This window comes from Molossus molossus, unplaced genomic scaffold (assembly GCF_014108415.1).
Source record: "Molossus molossus isolate mMolMol1 unplaced genomic scaffold, mMolMol1.p scaffold_m16_p_7, whole genome shotgun sequence".
NCBI classification, from domain to species: Eukaryota; Metazoa; Chordata; class Mammalia; order Chiroptera; family Molossidae; genus Molossus; species Molossus molossus.
The window spans coordinates 68,362,714-68,384,064 of NW_023425401.1; positions in this window are offsets into that span (position 1 = coordinate 68,362,714).

Consider the following 21,351-nt stretch of genomic DNA (forward strand, 5'->3'; position numbering starts at 1 on the left):
ATGAATGCATGGGTGGATAGATAAATGAATGAGAAAATTACAAAATTTTAGAACTTTCTGTTATAATTGATCTTGCAAAATGCAGTGGGTTGCCACAATAACCATTTAAACACAATTTAACTACTTTACCACTCAGTCTTTCAGTTTTTTATCTGTTAAATTGAAATAATAATGGTGCCATAGGTTTCTGTGAATTAAATTAGATAATGCACATGAAATATGTAAAATTATTTCTCCTCACATAGTAATCAAAAATAAATATTACTTATTATTAAACATTAATTTTATGCTAGGTAATGAATTAGGCTTTTATAAATATTGGATCAATTACTCCTTACACCAATACCATAACATAGGTTTCCTTATGTTTCAAAAACAGAATTTAAAACTCATAGGGTTTAAGAAATTTTTCAAATTGATTTTTTTATCCTCAATTCTTTATACCTTCTTACTCTCAATCAGAACTTATTAATTTTTTTTCTGGTTACTCTCATGACAAAGTTGGAAATTATTCTAAACTATCCCTTCTCCTTTATCCCCTATGTTTAACCCTTTATTCATTCTGCCTTTTAACTTTTCACTTCCTAAAGCAGGTTCTGTTGGTATCCTACTGTATCTCCTTGACATTCATTTTTTATGAGCACATCAATGGCTTCTAACTTCAAGCACATGCAGTTTTCTGCCTGAAATCATCTATGTTCCTCAGAAGCTTTCTCTGTATATGTGTAAGACAGGCCTACAGTTCAGGATGCTAAGTCCTGAGGAGAGGTTCCCAATCAATGATAGATGGGAGTTAGTAGATAAATGCTCCCAATTTCACACCACTTGGATAAGACAACTATTAACATACTCTGTACAGGTTGCCAGTAGAATTCAGCCTAAGCTCCAAAGTGGCAACTTCATCATTTTTACATTCTTTCTTAGCTTTCTTTTTTCTGTCACTTCCCAAACTTACTACCCTATTTTGGTACTCTCTCAAATATACTAACTGCACTCAAATCATTGTTTCCAGGTATACTTCTCTGGAACCCAACTTCAGACATCTTCTCTCCATTCTCACTTTTCTTTTCACCTGAATTGTTGCAATAATATCCTAATGTTCTTCTTGGCCTTATCTCTCCTTTCAAATACTTCCTTCACAGAAATAGTTCTATAATATAAATAAGATCATGGCCTACTCTTGCATAAAATACTTCAAAAGTTCTTATTGCTTGTAGGATAAAATACAAACTCCTTAGCGTGGTTCATAAAGCCCTCTAAAATGCCATAATCTTACCCTTCTTTGTCTGCCTTTCCATACTTACCTTACACCTTTTTCCACTACCACCTGTGTTAAGTATGAAAAAATGCACACTCCTTCAAATACACCATGCCTTTCCAATCAATCCTCTGTGAATTCACACACATCCAATGTCCTACACTCAGCTCAATGTCCAATTAGTAATCTCGCATTTATCCTCTACTTGTGGCTCAGTGAAGAGGATTCCTTCCCCATGTGGGTAACAGGAAGACTCCATATATCTCCATATCTGTGCTAGTCACTCTGCACTCTATTTAATTGTCTCAATTGGCATTTCCCCTACTATACCAAGAGTTGCTTAAGTGTAGGCATTTTTCTTCTATAGCAATGTGGATCTAGCATCCCATAGTACTTCACACATAGCAAGTACTTTAGGAAAGTATACTGTAGTAATAAATGGCTGAGTGAATGAATGTACATAATCTAATCATTTTCCAAACTAGAATTCAAGCATGAGTGTGTCCAATCCTAACGTTGTGCTCTTTCTACCACAGCGTGCTCTGCCAGGGAGTGAGCCTACCCCTTGACACTCTGGTGCCTACCCCATGACACTCTGGTGCCATGGCCCATAGATGGAATGGATTTTTCAATCATCACAATTTTAATGTAGAAAGAGCCTACAACATTTTCCAAGGTCAAGAAGAGTGAGATAGAATCTAAAGTTCCTTACCCCTAGCAGCTTCATCAAATTTATTTTCTCTTTTCTCTTGTATTAAATCAAATACATAACAGAGCTTCCTTTCATTTTGTTCCCCTGAAACCTCCACTCCCTTTTCTCCCTAATGTTAGTCAAAAAAAAAAGGTTGTCTAAGGAGAATAGAGCCACAAAATAAAATCAGAATCAAGCAGGTTTCTAGAGATGACGGGCAGCAAGTGGTGAGGAAGGAACTTAGTAAGGAAGACTGGCTTCATTGCCGCCACTGTGAGCAAAAGTGAAGGAGGAAGGAATTCATAGGACTTTCTAAATAACTCAGGAATTAGTAGCTCTATATCTCAATCTTTTGTTGTTGACTTGTCTTATGTTCATGTGAATTAGCTATTAAAACTAATAGTAAAATAGGTTCATCAAATTAGAATTCAGAAAATTTTTTTCATTCTCACCTGAGGATATGTATTTTTTATTTATTTTTATTATTGAGAGTATTACAGAAGTCCCCTATTTTCCCCCATTTTCCCCCTCCACCCAGCTCCTGCCCCACCCCAGGCCTTCCCCACCATATTGTCTGTGTCCATGGTTTATGCATAAATGCACATAAGTTCTTTGGTTAATCTCTTCCCACCCCACCACCTCTGCTCTTCCCTTTGAGTTTATCAGTCTGTTCCATGTCTCCATGTCTCTGGACCAATTTTGTTTGTCAATTTATTTTGTCCATTAGATTCCACAGATAAGTGAGATCATGTGATATTTGTTTTTCTCTGAATGGCTTATTTATTTGGCATAACATTCGCCAGGTCTCTCCATGATGTCTAAAGGGTAGGAGATCCTTTTTTTTTTTACAGCTGCATAGTATGCCATTGTGTAAATGTATCACAGTTTTTTTATTCACTCATATATTGATAGACACTTGGGCTGTTTCCATATCTTAACTATTGTAAATAATGCTACTATGAGCATAGGGTGCATGTATTCTTTCCTACTGGTGTTTTGGAATTCTTAAGACATATCCTTATAAGTGGGATGACCAGGTAAAATATCAATTCCATTTTTAATTTTTTGAGAAAACTCAATACTGTTTTTCATAGTGACTCCACAGTCTGCATTCCCACCAGCAGTGCACTAAGGTTTGCTTTTCGCCACATCCTCGCCAGCACTTGTTCTTTGTTGATTTAGTGATGGTAACAATTCTTGCAAGCATGAGGTAATAACTCATTGTAGTTTTAATTTGTATCTCTCAGATGATGATTAGTGATGTTGAGCATTTTTTGTTTTCATATTTTCTCGCCCATCTGTATGTCCTCTTTAGAGAAGTGTCAATTTGGTTCCTTTATCTATTTTTTAATTAAATTTTTGGCTTCCTTTTGTTGAGTTGTATGAGTTTTTTAGATGTTTTAAAACTTAACACTTTATCAGGGGTATCATTGACAAAAAAAAAAAAAATGTTCTCCTATGCATTCTTTTTCATTTTGTTGATGGTTTTTATTGGATTGTTTGTTTGTTTATTTTGCTGTGCAGAATTTTTAGTTTGATTAGTCCAATTTATTAATTTTTTTCTTTGTTTCTCTTGTCCTAGGTGATAAATCGGTAAAAATTCTGCTATGTGTGATGTCTGAGATTTTGCTGCCTACATTTTCTTATAGGACTTTTATAGTTTCATGACATTCATTTAAGTATTTTTATCTGTTTTGAATTTATTCTTGTGTGTGATGTAAGTTGGTAGTCTAGTGTGATGTTTCTGTATATACCTGTCCAATTTTACCAACACCATTTATTGAAGAGACTGTCTTTTCTCCACTGCATATTTTTCCACCTTTGTCAAATACTAATCGTGCATATTATCTTGGATTGATTTCTGGTTCTTTGTTCTGTTCCATTGATCTATATACCTGCTCTTGTGCCACTACCAGACTGTTTTGATTACAATGGTGTTGTAGTATAACCTGATATCTGGTATTGTGATCCCTTCCACTTTGTTCTTCTTTTTAAAGATTGCTGTGGCTATTCGGGAGTCTTTTTTGGTTCCATATAAACTTTTGAAGTATTTGTTCTAGATGTATAAAATATGCCTTGGTACATTAATAGGGACTGCACTGAATCTGTTGATTGCTTTGGGTAGTATGGATAATTTAATGAAGTTGATTCTCCCAATCCATGACCATGGTATATGTTTCCAATTTTGATACCTTCCGCTATTTCTTTTATTGTTTTCTGCAGTTTTCTGAGAAGAGGTCTGTTACTTCCTTGGTTAAGTTTATTCTTGGGTATTATTATTATTATTATTTTGCAATAGTAGATGGGATTGTATTTTTAGTTTCCCTTTCTGAGTGCTCATTATAGGTGTGTAAGAATATTATCAATTTATGGATGTTATTTTGTATCCTGCTACTTTGACAAATTCATTTATTAAATCTAGTAGATTTTTTATGTAGTCTTTAGGGTTTTCTGTGTACAGTACCATGCATTCTGCAAATGACAGTTTCACTTCTTCCTTTCCAATTTGGATCCCTTTTATTTTTTCTTCCTGTATGATAACTGTGGCTAAGACTTCCAGTACAGTGTTGAATAAGAGTAGTGAAAGTGTCTTTTTCCTGTTCTTAAGAAAAATGCTTTTACGTTTTGCCCATTGGGTATGATGCTGGCTGTAGATTTGTCATAAATGGCCTTTATTATGTTGAAATATGATCCCTCTATTCCCATTTTGCTGAGCATTTTTATCAGAAAGGGGTGCTGAATTTTTTCAAATGCTTTATCAGTGCCTATTGATATGATCATATAATTTTTATTTTTTATTTTGTTTATGTGGTGTATCACATTTATTGATTAGCAAATATTGTACCAGCCTTGCATCTCTGGGATAAATCCCACCTGGTCATGGTGAATAATATTTTAATATATTGATGGACCTGATTTGTTAATATTGTGTTGAGAATTTTGGCATCTATGTTCATCAGAGATATTGGACTGTAATTATCTTTCTTTGCAGTGCCTTTATCTGGTTTTGAGATTAGGATTATGCTGGCTTCATAAAAAGAGCTTGGGTATCTTCCTTCCTATAAATTTTTTTGAATAGTTTGAGGAGAATGGGTTTTAGTTCTTCTTTAAATGTTTCATAAATCTCTACTTTGAATCCTTCCAGGCTTGGACTTTTATTTTACTCAGAGTTTATTAAATACATCTTCAATTTTATTAGTTGTTATTGATATGTTCAAGTTTTCCGACTCTTCCTGGTTCAGTTTTGGGAAACTGTGATTCTAGAAATTTGTACATTTTGCCTAGGTTATCCAATTTTTTGGCATATAATTGTTTATAGTATTTTTCAATGATCCTTTGTATCTCTGTGGTGTCAGTGTTATTTTTCATCTTCCATTTCTGATTTTATTTGGGTCCTTTCTTTGTTCCTTGGTGAGTCTCGCAATAGGTTCATCAATCATGTTTATTGTTTCAAAGAATCAGCTCTTTGTTTCATTGATCTTTTGAATTGTTTTTTGTTATGTTTTTTTCGGTCTCCATGTCATTTAATTCTGCTCTGGCCATTACTATTTCTTTCCTTCTAATTGCTCTGTTTTTTTTTTTCTTTTTGTTTACATCTTAGTTCTTTAAGATGTAAGGTTAGATAGTCTATTAGAAATGTTTCCTGTTTCTTAAGGTAGGCCTGTAATGCTATGAACTACTCTCTCAAGATTGTTTTGCTGTGTCCCATAGATTTTGTGTTGTTGTGTGTTCATTTTCATTGGTTTCCAGGCAGTTTTTTATTCATTCCTTAATCTTTTTGGTAACTCATTCATTATTTAATAATATGCTATTTATCCTCCATATATTTGAATGTTTTTGAGTGTTTTTATTAGAATTAATTTCTAGTTTCATATTGTTGTCTGAGAAGATGCTTGATATATTTTCAGTCTTCTTGAACTTGTAGAGACTTAGTTTATATCCAAAATGTGGTCTATCTTTGAGAATGTCCCATGTGCACTTGAGAAGAATGTATATTCTGCAGTTTTAGCTGTAATTCTCTGTAAATATCTGTTAAATCCATGTGATCTAGTGCATCATTTAGGGTCTCTCCTGTTATTTTTTTGTCTAGAGAATCAATGCACTGATGTCAGTGGGAAGTTAAAGTCCCCTGTTATAAATCTATTGCTGTCAATTTCTCCTTTGAGGTCCTCCAAAACTTTTAAAATATATTTTGGTGCATATAGTTTTACCAAGTTTATATCCCCCTGTTGAATAGATAATTTTAATATTATGTGTGGCCTTCTTTGTCTCTTTTCATGGCCTTCAATTTGAAGTCTATTTTGTCAGATATGAGTATTGCTACCCCAGTTTACTTTTTTTATTTGCTTGGAAAATGTTTTTTCATCCCTTTACTTTCAACATGTGTGGGTCTTTTGTTCTGAGGTGGGTCTCTTGTAGACAGCACATATATGGGTCCTGGGACTTTTGTTGTTGTTGTTTTGTTTTTTCCCTTTGTCCATTCAGCTACCATTTGTCTGTTAATTGGAGCATTTAATTCATTTTCATGTAAGGTTGTTATTAATATATACTTATTTATTGCCATTTTTATTTCTTGTGGCTATGTTTCTCTTATTTCTTCTGCACATTACAGCAGTTCTTTTAATATTTCTTGCAGTGCTGGTTTGGTACTAATATATTTATTCTCTTACCCTTATTTTGTTGGGGAAGCTCTTTATTTCAACTTCTATTTTGAAAAATAACCTTGCTGGATAGAATGATCTTGCTCTCAGACCCTTGTTTTTTGATGACCTTGAATACTTCATACCATTTCATTCTGGCTTTTAGTGCCTCCATTGATAAAATAGCTGAGAGCCTTATGGGGCCCTTTTTGTAGGTATCCTGTTGCTTTTTCTATTGTAAATAGTTCTGTAATGAACATGGGGGTATATATAATTTTTTTCTTATTAGTATTTGAGTCTTCTTAGGGTATATTCCTAGAAGTGGGATCAGTGGGTAAATGACAGTACAATTTTTAATTTTTTGAGGTAATACCCTATTGTTTTCCATAGTGGCTGCACCAGTCTGCATTCCCACCAACAGTGTACTAGAGTCCACTGTTCTCCACATCCTTGCCAACACTTATTGTTTGTTGATTTGTTGACAGCAGCCATTCTGACAGGTGTGAAGTGATACTTCATTGTTGTTTTAATTTGCATCTCACTGATGATTAGTGATGTTGAGCATTTCATCAATGTCTCTTAGCCACTTGTATGTCCTGTTTGGAGAGGTTTCTATTTAGTTCCTCTGCCCATTTTTTAATTGGGTTCTTTGTCTTCCTTTTGTTGAGCTGTATAAGCACTCTATATATATATTGGAAAAATAACCCTTTATCCGATGTATCATTGGCATTTATGGTCTCCCATAGAATGAGTTGCCTTTCCATTTTAGTGGTTGTTTCTTTTGCTGTGCAGAAGCTTTTGAGTTTGATGTAGTCCCATGTATTCATTTTCACCTTTGTTTCTGTGGCCTTAGGTGACGTATCAGTGAAAATTCTGCTGCGTATGATGTCTGATATTTTGTTGCCTACAGTTTCTTCTAGGATTTTTATGGATTTATGAGTCACATTTTAATCTTTTATCTATTTTGAATATATTCTTGTGTATGGTGTAAGTTGATGGTCTAGTTTAATTTTTTTTTGCATGTAGCCATCCAATATTCCCAATACCATTTATTAAAGAGGCTGGCTTTATACCACTGTATGCTCTTGCCACCTTTGTCAAATATTAATTGAGCATATTGACTTGGGTCCATTTCTGGGTTCTCTGTTCTGTTCCACTGGTCCATATGCCTATTCTTGTGCCAGTACCAGGCTGTTTTAATTATAGTGGCTTTGTACTATAACCTGAAATCTGGTAATGTGATCCCTCCAATTTTGTTCTTCTTTTTCAAGATTGCTGTACCTCTTTGAGGTCTTTTTTGGTTCCATATAAACTTTTGACAATTTGTTCTAGTTCTCTGAAGTATGTCGTTGGTATTTTGATGGGGATTGCATTGAATCCATAGATTGCTTTGGGTAGTATGAACATTTTAATGATATTAATTCTTCCAATCCATGAACAAGGTATGTGCTTCCACTTTTTTTGTATCTTCCTCTATTTCTTTATTTATTGACCTGTAGCTTTCTGAGAATAGGTCTTTTACTACTTTGGTTAAGTTTATTACTAGGTATCTTATTTTTTTTGCTGTGATAGTAAATGGGATTTTTTTTTATTTTTTAGTTTCATTTTCTGTGACTTCGTCACTGCCGTATAAGAATGGCATTGATTTCTTGACATTAATTTTGTATCCTGCTACTATGCCAAATTCATTTATTAAATCTGGTAGATTTTTGATGGAGTCTTTGGGGTTTTCTACATATAATATTATATCATCTGCAAATAATGACAGTTTTACTTCCTTTTTTACAATTTGGATCCCTTTTATTATTTCTTCCAGTCTGATATCTGTGGCTAACACTTCCAGTACTATGTTAAATAAGAGTGGCGAAAGTGAGAATCCTTGTCTTGTTCCTGTTCTTAAGGGAAATGCTTTTATTTTTTGTCCATTGAGTATGATGTTGGCTGTAGATCTTTCATATATGGCCTTTATTATGTTGAGATATGATGGCTCTATTCACAAATTTCTGAGCATTTTTCTCAGAAATGGGTGCTGGATTTTGTCAAATGCTTTTTCAGCGTCAATTAGTATGATCATATGATTTTTATCTTTTATTTTGTTTATGTGATGTATCACATTTATTGATTTGCAAACACTGTACCAGCCTTGCATCACTAGGATGAATCCCACTTGGTCATGGTGACTAATTTTTTTTTTATGTATTGCTGGATTCGATAGGCTAGTATTTTCTTCAGGATTTTGGCATTTACGTTCATCAGGGATATTGGTCTGTTATTTTCTTTCTTTGTAGTGTCTTTTTCTGGTTTTGGAATTAGAATTATGCTGGCCTCTTAAAATGAGTTTGGAAATCGTCTTTCTTCTTGAATTTTTTGAAATAGTTTGAGGAGAATGGGTTTTCGTTCTTCTTTGATTGTTTGGTAAAATTCTCCCATTAAGCCATTTGGGCCTGGGCTTTTGTTTGTTGGGAGAGTCTTGATTAAATCTTCAATTTTTTTTGTTGTTATTGGTCTGTTCAAGTTTTCTATCTCTTCCCAGTTCAGTTTTGGGAGACTGTGTTTCTAGGAATTTGTCCATTTTACTTAGATTGTCGAACTTGTTGCTGTATAATTGTTCATAATATTTGTTAACAATCCTTTGTATTTATATTGTGTCCGTTATTGTTTCTTCTCCTTCATTTGTATTTTGTGTATTTGGGTTCTCTCTCTTCCTTGCTTGGTGAGTCTAGCTAAGGGTCCATCAATCTTGTTCATCTTTTCAAAGAACCAGCTCTGTGTTTCGTTGATCCTTTGAATTATTTTTTTGGTCTCCATGTCATTTATTTCTGCTCTTATCTTTACTATTACCTTCCTTCTATTTCCTTCTGGGGCTTTCTTTTTGTTTGCTTTCTAGTTCTTTAAGTTGTGAGGTTAGATAATCTATTAGAGATTTTTCTTGTTTCTTGAGGTAGGCCTGTAGTGCTATGAATTTTCCTCTCAGAACAGCTTTCACTGCATCCCATAGATGTCGTGTTGTTGTGTGTTCATTTTCATTGGTTTCCAGGAAGTTTTAAATTTCTTCCTTGATCTCCATGGTAACCCACTCATTGTTCAATAACATGCTATTTAGCCCCATGTTTTCAAATGTGTTTGCATGTTCTTGTTGCCATTGATTTCTAGTTGCATGCCATTGTGATCTGAGAAGATGTTTGATATAATTTTAATCTTCTTGAACTTATAGAGACTTAGTTTGTGCCTAACGTGTGGTCTATCTTTGAGAATGTCCCACGTGCACTTGAGAAGAATGTGAATTCTGCTCTTTGGCAGTGTAACTCTCTGTAGATATCTATGAAATCTATTTGATCTAGCACTGTATTTAGAGTCTTTGTTTTCTTGTTAATTTTTGTCTAGATGATCTATCCAGTGATGTCAATGGAGTGTTGAAGTCCCCTGCTATAATTGTATTGCTGTTGATTTCTCCTTTGAAGTCCTCCAGAAGATTTTTAATATATGTTGGTGCTCCTATATTGGGTGCATATATGTTTACCAAGGTTATATCTTCCTGTTAGATAGATCCTTTCAATATTATGTAGTGGCCTTCTTAGTCTCTAGTTATGGCCTTCATTTTGAAATCTACTTTATCAGATATGAGTATTGCTACCCCAATTTTTTTTTCTTTTTGTTTCCTTGAAAGATGTTTTCCCATCCTTCACTTTCAACCTATGTGAGTCTTTTGTTGTGAGGTGGGTCTCTTGTAAACAACATATATGTGAGTCATGCTTTCTTATCCAGTCAGCTACTCTGTGTGATTTTATTGGAGCATTCAAACCATTCACATTTAAGGTGTTCATTGATATGTACTTATTTATTGCCATTTTTGTTTAGTGTGGTTCCATTTTTCTTCCTATTTCTTCTACTAATTATAGTTTTCTTCTACTAATTTTTTAACATATCTTGCAATGGTGGTTTGATGTTAAAATATTCCCTTAGCCTTTTTTCTCTGGAAAGCTCTTTATTTGACCCTCTATTTTGAATGATAGCCTTGCTGGATAGAGTAGTCTTTGATTCAGATCCTTGTTTTTCATTACGTTGATTACTTTATTCCACTCCCTTCTGCCCTGTAGTGTTTATGTTCAGAAGTCAGGTGAGAGCCTAATGGTGTGTCCTTTGTAGGTAACCTGTAGCTTATCTCTTGTTGCTTTTAGGGTTCTCTCTTTGTCTTTAATTTTTGACATTTTCATTACTATGTGTCGTGGGGTGGACATGTTTGGGTTCTTCTTACTTGGAGCTCTCTGTGCTTCTTGAACTTGAATGTCTTCTCTCTTCACCATGTTAGAAAAGTTTTCTGTCACTATTTATTAAAATATATTCTCTAACCCTAGCCCATTTTCTTCCTCTTTAGGGACTCCTATGATGCGAATGTTATTACATTTTCAGTTGTCCCACAGTTCCCTTAAGCTATCCTCCTGTTTTTTAATTGTTTTTTTCTTTTGGTTTTCTGATTGGTTGATTTTTTCTACCCTGTCTTCTAATTCACTGATCCAGTCCTCATCTTCTTCTACTATGCTGTTTAGTCCTTCCAATATATTCTTTATTTCTGCTATGTCTTTCTTCATTTCTTCCTGGTGGTTTTTAATTTCCAGTTGGTTAATTTTTAATGTTTCTATGTCTTTACTCATGCTCTGTTCAAGATCATGACTCTGAATTTCAGCTCTGTTAACTTGCTTAACTGCATTTCATTTATCTCCTCTTTGGTAGAGGTCTCCTGTTCTTTCATTTGGGATTTGTTTCTTTGTTCCACCATTTTGGCTATCTCAGTGGGTTTTGGAGCCTGCAAAATTTTCCCTGTGGGAGTTGGTGTTCTCCTGCTTTAGCTCCTTCTACTGGGTTTGGATGAGCCTGGGTAGGCCTATGTTAAAACACACCGTCAGGTCTTACTATCCTCGGTAGATTTTCAAGCCCAGGGTAGGTTCATTTATTCTCTAGCTTTTTCCTGGAGGCTAGTAGTCCCAGTTACTCAGTGCCTTGGAATGTAGCCCTGGCGTTCTGCATAAGAGTATTTCCAGAGGGTGGGATGGATGCTGGTTTTTAATGAGCCTCAATTTGCATTTCTTTGCCTCACCTGGGAAAGCCTGAATCTCCTAGAGATGGCGGGGACGAGGCTGCTGCTTTTCCCCACAACTATGGAAAGGAGCACACTGGCCACTCTCTTTGTGGCTGCAACTCAGCAATAACTCTGAGTGCCCTCCAAATCCTGGGTGTCCCTACAGAGTTCCAGCGCTGTCTGCCCTCCCTCTGCCATACCTCCCAGGTGAGTAGCTGTGGCTATTTTAGCACTCTGTCCCAGCTCTCTGTGTTGTGGAGTGGCCTTGGTCTTTATTCCCCAAGGGTGGTCCTCACTGCTAAGACTGCTGCTATCAGTGGGCTCCCAGCCCACCACCCTCTCATGCCTCCACAGATTGTACCAGTGTCCCTGATTATATGGTTTGGTCCTTCTGCTTTTTTGATGCTTTTTTCTAAGTATTTGTCTTTATTTTAGTTTTAATTCCTGTTTGGTAGTGGGAGATTGTCTGTGTAGCTTCCATTCACTCCACCTTCATTTTCACATACTCTATGCCTATCTTGTGTGCAGCTGGGTTGCACAGGCCTCTCTTGTGCCCCTGCACCCTGCAGGTCCCACGGGTAACTGGATCGCATACTCCCTTTGGGGACCTGTCTCTGTGCCTCTGTTATGGGCTGCTGTGTTGCACAGGCCTCTCTGGTGTTTCAACGCCCTGCCGGTCCAGTGGGTAACTGGATCCATAGTCCCTGCTGGGTCACACAGGCCTCTCTTTTCTTCAGCACCCCACAGGTCCCATGGTTAACTGGATTGCACAGTCTCTTCTGGGTTGCACAGCCCCTCTGGTGCCCCTGCACCCTGCAGGTCCTGTGGGCAGGCAGCTGGATTGCACCAGTCTTTTTTGGGCTCTGGCTTCCCACTGCTCCTGTGAGCTGCTGGACTGCACAGGCCTCCGTGGAGCCCCAGGACTCCCCACTGGTGGCTGGGGAGTGCTGCTGCTTTGTGGGGCTCAACTCCAGCTCAGCTTTTGCTGTACTTTTGGGTGTGCATCTCAGCTGCTGGTCCGTGCTTCTGTTCTCTGGGGATAGATTTCTGCTCACCATCCTCTGTTGCTGGGGGTATATCTCGACTCTGATCAGGCTGCTACTATAGGGGATGGTGCTGGGCTCCCAGCTGTCTGTGGCTTCTGCAACCAACACCTTGGTATGTCCACTACTGTGAACTGGTCTGTGTTGACACAGAGTGTCCACTGGTCTGATGGTGCCAGGTGTGCTGGTGGGCTCAGGTTGCTGGGCCCTAGCTGCTCTCACTGCCTCCCAAGAAAGACCCGGGATCTTCCAAAATGGTGGGACCTCCCGGTGGTGCACTGAGAAGCACCCTGAAGCGCAGCTTACTGTGGTAGCCAGCTGCTCTTATCCATAGCACATGAATCTTCTGCTCTGGGTGTCTGCACTGCTCAGGTTTGATCATCCATTTTCACATCCACTCCCACTCTCTCACACACTAGCTCACTCTCTCACACACTCACCCTCCCTCCAGTCCTGCCCACTGCCATCTTCCCAATTCCAATCTCTTCTTGCTTTTTAATTGTTTTTTGTTTGCTTTTGGTTCTCTGATTGAGTGATTTTTTTCTACCATGTCTTCTAATTACTGATCTGATTCCCCGCTTGCTCTAATCTGATGGTTATTCATTTTGGGCTGTCTCAGCAGTGTTTGGAGCCTGCCAAAATTTTCCTGTGAGTATCAAGGTTCCACAAATTGTGGCTCCCTCTGCAGGGTTTGGATGAGTATGGAAGGGATCATGCTGAACATCAAGGTCTAGTCTTACTTTTATGGGAGAGAGTTGCAGGCCAGAAAAAGAACCAATTATGCTATAACCTTTGCCTGTATGCTGACTGTTAGTCTCAGTTATACTGAGAGCCAGGTCATGGGCTCAAAGCCTTTAGAAACTCATCTCTGCCTAATGGCTTGCTGGTAGTTTTTGGCAGATAATTAGCCTCAGGTTGTGTTTCTCCCAGCCAGGCAGAGTTAAATTCCCAAGGGACGGGCAGCTGCTTCTCCTCTGAGCTAAAGCTGCTCTGATGTAAAGGGGTTGCTTGTGAAATATGGCTACTGAAGCATGGATGAATGACTCAGCAACACAGCATAGGACCAGATGACCTCCTTCCCAGTTATCTCCCCAGTGCCATGAAACTTTGCCTCTCCTCACACAGCTCCAATCCAGTCTGCCCTCCTTCTCCCAGAACCCAAAGTGAGTGGCTGTGGCTATAATTTAGTGTGCTGGCCCTTCAGGGAAGTTCCAGTGTTCTCAGCACCTCTCCCTGCTGGACAGAAACTCTGCTCTGGTGATTTTATCAGCCAGGTGTTATATGAGTGCTTTTGCCTGCTCTGCCATTCTGCATTGGGGAGCTGGCTTGTGGTTTAAACCCCAAACTTCTCAGAGGGATCTTCTCACACCTAAGATAGCCCTCAGCTGCTGCCTGTGGGAACCTAACCAGCATTCTCGTGCCTCTGCACCTCCTACCAGTCTTAATTTGGGGTCCTCTTTATATCTCTGGCTACAAGAGTTCTATCCAGCTGCTCTCAGTTGGTTTTTTCAGATGACTTGTCTTTATTTTAGTTATAATTTCAGTTTGGTACTAGGAGACGGTTTGTGTAGCTTCCATTCACTCCTCCACCATTTTTCCCTATTGTCTTGTTTTTCTCTTTCTATTTATTTAAATATAGAGTTATATTGTTTATTAAATCATTTTCTTGTTTCTTGAGGTAGACCAGTAATGCTATAAACTTCTTTCTCAGGGCTGTTTTTGCTGTGTCCCATAGATTTGGGGTTGTGGTGTGTTCATTTTCATTTGTTTCCAGGATGTTTTTTATTTCTTACTTGAACTCTTTGGCAACCCATTCATTGTTTAATAACATGCAATTTAGACTTCATGTGTTTGAATGTGTTTGAGTGTCTTTATTGTAGTTGATTTCTAGTTTTATGCTATTGTGATCTGAGATGTTTGATGTGATTTCAATCTTCTTTAGACTTAGTTTGTGTCCTAATATGTGGTCTGTATTTGTGAATGTCCCATGTGCAATTGAGAAAAATGTATGTTTTGCAGCTTTTAAATGAAATGCCTGTAAATGTCTATTAAATCCACCTGATCCAGTGTGTGGTTTAAGGATGCTGTTTTCTTGTTATTTTTTGTCAGAAAGACCTATCCAGGGATGTCAGTGGGGTATAACAATCACCTATTATGACTGTATTTCTGTCATTCTTTCCCTTAAAGTCCTCCTAGCATATTTTTATATAGTCAGGTGCTCCTATTTTTAGTACTTACATGATTACCAAGGTTATACACTCTTATTGGAATAATTCATTTAGTATTATGTAGTGTCCTTCTTTGTCTCTTATTATGTTGTGAAGTCTATTTTGTTAGATATGTGTATTTCTACCCCTGCTTTTATATGTTTCTATTTGCTGGGAAAATATTTTTTCATTCCTTCACTTTCATCCTTTGTGAGTCTTTTGTTCTGAGGTGGGCCTTTTGTAGACAGCATATATATGGGTCATGTTTTGTTATTCTTTCAGCTACCTTATGTCTTTTGATTGGAACATTTAGTCCATTTACATTTAAAGTTATTATTGATAGGTATATATTTATTGTCATTTTTATTCTTTATGCCTATTGTCCTTTCTCTATATATTTCTGCTTCTTCTTAAAGTAGTCTCTTTAACATTCTTACAAGGCTGATTTGGTGGTAATAAATTCCTTTAGCCTTTTTTTTTCTGGGAAGATTTTTTTTTTTCACCTTCAAATTCAAATGGTAGTTTTGCTGCACAGAGTAGTCTTGGTTTCAGATCCTTGCTTTACATTACTTTAAATATTTTATGCCATTCCCTTCTGGCCTGTTATGTTTCTAGTGAGAAATCAGCTGACAGCCTTATGGGAGCTCCCTTGTAGGTAACTGACTGTCTCTCTTTGCTGCCTTTAAGATTCTTTCTTTGTCTTTAATATTTGTCATTTTAATTATTATGGGTCTTGGAGTGGATCTCTTTGGGTTCCTCTTGATTGGAACCCTCTGTGCTTCCTTGAACTTGTGTAACATTTTTCTTCACCAGCTTCGGAAACTTTTCTGTCATTATTTTTTCAAACTTGTTCTCTATCCCTGCTCACTTTATTCTTCCCCTAGTATCCCTATTATGTGGATGTTGTTACATTTTATATTGTCCCACTATTCCCTTAGACCAGTGGTTTTCAACCTGTGGGTCACGACCACTTGGGGGTCGAATGACCCTTTCACAACTGTCACCTAAGATCATCAGAAAACATATATTTCTAATGGTCTTAGGAACTGAGGCACCACTTCTCTATCTGTCTCCAGGAAGGTCCACCCACATGCAGATACTCTCACATACAGATATGCCCACATACAAGTACCCAGTGTGATGACATCACACCAACCCCATCACATATACCCCATACAAATACAGGTGTATGTGACAGGGTTGGTGCCATAATATACTTATATGGGTCAGTCATACATGTGTAGAGAGCAGCTACTGTATAGAAAGCAGCTATTCTGTTAAAAGCAGCTACTATGTTGAAAGAAGTAGTATTGGAGATAAGATGACACTTCATGAATTATAATTACTGGGTAAATGTAAAATAATGTACTTTAAAATCATCAACTACTGCAATAAAATAAATATCTGTACCATGGGAACATAATCTGGATGCTGATTGATCTTTTTATATTCAGCTGTGGTTGATATGAATACTGCCCCCTTGTGATAGTAACAGGTATGTAAAAAAAAATAAAAACACAACACAGAAAATGATAAATCATAGGAAACTTTAATGAACTGTATTAACTAAACTATGCCATGTATCATTTTTTGTATTATTAAAGCTATTGTTATATATTATTTTCATTAGCAAACCATCCCATGACAATGACTCATGACTCATGTAGAAAAAAATGTTAATAAAAGAAAATATAATGAGGATTTTTTACAGTATGGTTTTACCTCAATAATTACAGCAGGAATTGAGAAACCACAATGTGTTATTTGTTGTGAAGTTCAATCAGCTGAATCTATGAAGCCAAAAAAACTAAATGTCATTTTGATAGCAAGCATTCAAGCTTTTCCAAGAAGGATACCAACTATTTTAGAAGCAAAACTGATGGACTCAAGAAAGCCAGATTGACACTGGTGGCAGGTACCACAACCAAAACATAGCAGCTGTTGAAGCTTCATATTTGGTGACACTCAGAATCTCCAGAGCTATTAAACCTCATGCCATTGCTGAGGATTTACTGTTGCCAGGGGCCAAAGACATTGTTTGAGTTATGATCAGAGATGACTTTGTTACAAAATTGAGTGCAATTTCCTTATCTAACAATACTATCTACAGAAGAATAGATGACATGTCTGCTGATATTCTTGATCAGGTAATCCAGGAAATTAAATCTGCTCCACTTTCAATATTTAGCATCCAGCTTGATGAATCTACAGACATTGCAAACTGTTCATAGTTACTGGTTTACGTGAGGTATATTAATGATGACAACTTTAAAGATGAGTTTCTTTTTTGCAAACCTCTTGAAACAACAACTACTGCATGTGATGTATTTGACACAGTTGGTTTGTTTCTGAAAGAGCATAAGATATCTTGGGAAAAGATTTGTAGTATTTGCACAGATGGTGCTCCAGCTATGTTAAGATGTTGATCTGGATTTCAATGTTTAGTACTAAATGAGTCACCAAAAGTAGTCAGAACTCACTGTATGATTCATCAGCAAATATTATCAATGAAGATGCTGCCACAAGAGTTACAAGAAGTAATGAAAAGCATCATAAGTTCTGTCAATTTTGTAAAGGTGAGCACTTTAAATAGTTGACTGTTTTCGTAACTGTGCGACAAGTTGGATGCACCAAACAATGGCTTTTCTATTTCACACTGAAGTGAGATGTGTTTTTGAACTTCATAATGAATTAAAAATGTTTTGTTTCTGTTTTTTTTATCCTCACCCAAGTACATTTTTGCATTTTTCTTCAGATAGAGTGGGAGGGAGAGAAGGAGAAAAAAAGAAAGAGAGAGACATCAATGTGAGAGAGACACATGGAGTGGTTGTCACACACATGACCCCAGCCAGACCCAGGGACAAACTGCAACCAAGGAACATGCCCTTAGCAGGAATCAAACTCAAGACTCTTTGGTCCACAAACTAATACACTAACCACTGAGCAAAACTGGCCAGGGCTCAAAATGTTTTTTAATCAGAAAGCAAGACCACAGTTCAAAGTACTTTTCATTAATAAAAGTGAACTTCAGAAAATAGCTTACTTGGTTGACATCTTTGCCATCTTGAATGAATTGAATTTATCACTACAAGGACCAAATGCAACATGCTTCAATTTGTCTGAACAGATTTGATCATTCCAAATGAAACTTCAGCTTTGGCAAATAAAATTGGATGAAAATAAAATTTACGTTTCCTATCTTATCTGCTTTCTTTCAGGAACATGGCATTGAACCAGACAAAAGGTTTTCAATGATAATTTCTGTGAAAGAATACTTACACATGCTTGCAGACAAAATTTAATTGTACTTTCCAAACCTACCCAACACCCCATTTGCACTGGCCAGAAACCTATTCACAGTCAAAGTTGAAGATGTTCCTGACACAGCATATGAATTAATTTAACTTATTAACAACGATGCAGCAAGAACTGATTTCTCTACAATGCCAGTTACAAAATTCTGGATCAAGTGTTTGCAGTCATATCCTGTTCTGTCTGAAACTGTGTTGTGCCTTCTTCTTCCATTTTCAACAACATATCTTTGTGAAACAGGGTTTTCCAGCCTGTTGATTATCAAGTCTAAATACAGAAGTAGACGTTGTGGATGATGATCTTTGTTGTGCTCTTGCAAAGACTGGCCTGAGAATTTCTGATCTGATGAGAAAAAAGCAATCTCAACCTTCACACTGACGTTGGCTTTTTACACATACTTTCGCAACATGTAGCAATGTAGTTTACTGTTGTTATATTAAGACCATTACCCATGCCACACCATGTTTCAAGGAAAATTTTCATTTATTTGTAATTAGATATAAATATTTCGCAATGTTTAATTACACATTGTTTTTGTGATTAATCACTATGCTTTAATTCTGTTCAATTTGTAACAATGAAAATACATCCTGCATATCAGATATTGACATTACAATTCATAACAGTAGCAAAATTACAGTTATGAAGTAGCAACAAAAATAATTTCATATTTAGGGGTCACCACAACATGAGAGACTGTATTAAAGGGTTGCAGCATTAGGAAGTTTGAGAACCACTGTCTTAGACTGTCCTCATGCTTTTTAAGTTGTTCTTTTTATGTTTATTTCTGCTCTGATTGAGTGATTTTTTTTCCCTATATTCTCCTCTAATTCACATTTTGGATCCTCTGTTACTTCTACCCTACTGCTGATTCCTTCCAGTGTATTCTCTTTTTTTATTGATTAATTAATTTTTGTTACAGATGTTTCTCCTTCTTCCACCACTGATTCCCCCTCCACTGCCTCCCTGCCCTGTCCTGAGCTTTGTTGTCCATGTCTATTGTTCATGCATACATGCATATAAGTTCTGTGGTTTATCTTTCCCCACCACCCACTCTTCTGAGGATTGTCGATTGTCAGTCTGTACCTCACTTCCATGCCTCTGGGAGAAGCCCATTCCTCAAACTGTTATGTTCACTATATTCCACAAATAAGTGAAATCATATGATAATTGTCTTTGCCTGTTTGGCTTGTTTGTTTAGGATGATACTTTCCAGGTCCCTCCATGCCATCTCAAAGGAAAAGAGATTTTCCTTTCTTACAGCTGCATAGTACTCCATTGTGTATATCTACCACTGCTTTTTTATCCATTCATCTACTGATGGACATTTGGGCTGTTTCCAGATCTTAAGATGAGTTTGGAAGTCTTCCTTCTTCTTAAATTTTAGAAATAGTTTTAGGAATATGGGTATTAGTTCTTTGAATGTTTGCTAAAACTCCCCCATGAAGCCATCGGTCCTGAGCTTTTGTTTGCTGGAAGAATCTTCATTACATCTTCAATTTCTTCTGTTGTTATTGGTCTGTTCAAGTTTTTTATCTCTTCCCAGTTCAGTTTTGGGAGACTATGTGTTTCTAGAAATTTGTCCATTTCACTTATATTGTTGAACTTGTGGCCGTATTATTGTTCATATTTGTTAACAATCCTTTATATTTCTGTGGTGTCAGTTGTTACTTCTCCTCTCTCATTTCTGATTTTGTGTATTTGGGTTCTCTTTTCATTTCTTAGTGTGTCTAGCTAAGTGTCCATCAATCTAGTTTATCTTTTTGAAAACCAGCTCTTTGTTTCATTGATCCTTTGAATTGTTTTTGTTGTTGTTGTTGTTGTTCAACTCTATGTCATTTATTTCTGCCCTTATCTTTACTACTTCCATTCTGCTATTTGCTCTGTGGATTTCTTTTTGTTTGCTTTCTAGTTCTTTAAGTTGTGAGGTTAGATAGTCTATTAGAGATTTTTCTTGCTTCTTGAGGTTTGCCTGTAACGCTATGAACTTCCCTGTCAGAATTGCTTTCGGTGTATCCCATATGTTTTGTGTTGTTGTGTGTTCATTTCATTGCTATCCAGAAAGTTTTTAATTTCTTCCTTGGTCTTCTCTATTCATTGTTTAATAACATACTGTTTAGCCACCATGTGTTCAAATGTCTTTGCATGTTCTTGTTGTGATTGATTTCTACTTTCGTGCCATTGTGATCTGAGTAGATGATTGACATGATTTCAATGTTCTTGAACATGTAGAGACTTAGTTTGTGCCCTAACATATGGTCTATCTTTGAGAATGTCCCATGTGAACTTGAGAAGAATGTAAATTCTGCAGTTTTGGGGTGTAATTATCTGTAGATATCTATTAAATCCATTTGGTCTAGTGCTTCATTTAGAGTCTGTGTTTCCTTGATAATTTTTTGTCTAGAAGATCTATCCAGTGATGTTAGCGGGGTGTTGAAGTTTCCTGTTATGATTGTATTGCTGTCAATTTATCGTTTGAAGACTTCCAAAAGATTTTTAATATATTTTGGTGCTCCTATATTGGGAGCATATATGTTTACCAAGGTTATATCATCCTGTTGGATAGATCTTTTCAATATTATGTAGTGGCCTTCTTTGTCTCTCGTTATGGCCTTCATTCTGAAATCTATTTTATCAGATATGAGTATTGCTATCCCAGCTTTTATTTTCCTTCCATTTGCTTAGAAGATTTTTTTCCATCCCTTCACTTTCAACCTACATGAGTCTTTTGTTGCAACGTTGGTCTCTGGTAAACAACATCTAAATAAGGCATGCTTTCATATCCAATTAGCTACTCTGTGTCTTTTTATGAGAGCATTCAACCCATTTACATTTAAGGTGGTTATTGATTTGTACTTATTTATTGCCTTTTTTTTTTTTTTTTTTTTTTTTTTAGTGTGGTTCTATTTTTCTTCCTATTTTTCCTGCTCATTATAGCAGTCCTTTTAACATTTCTTGCAATGCTGGTTTGATGCTAATGTATTCCCTTAGCCTTTTTTTGTCTGGGAAGCTCTTTATTTGACCTTCTATTTTGAATGACAGCCTTGCTGGGTAGAGTAGTCTTGGATTCAGATCCTTGTTTTTCATGACCTTGATTACCTCAAGCCATTCCCTTCTGGCCTG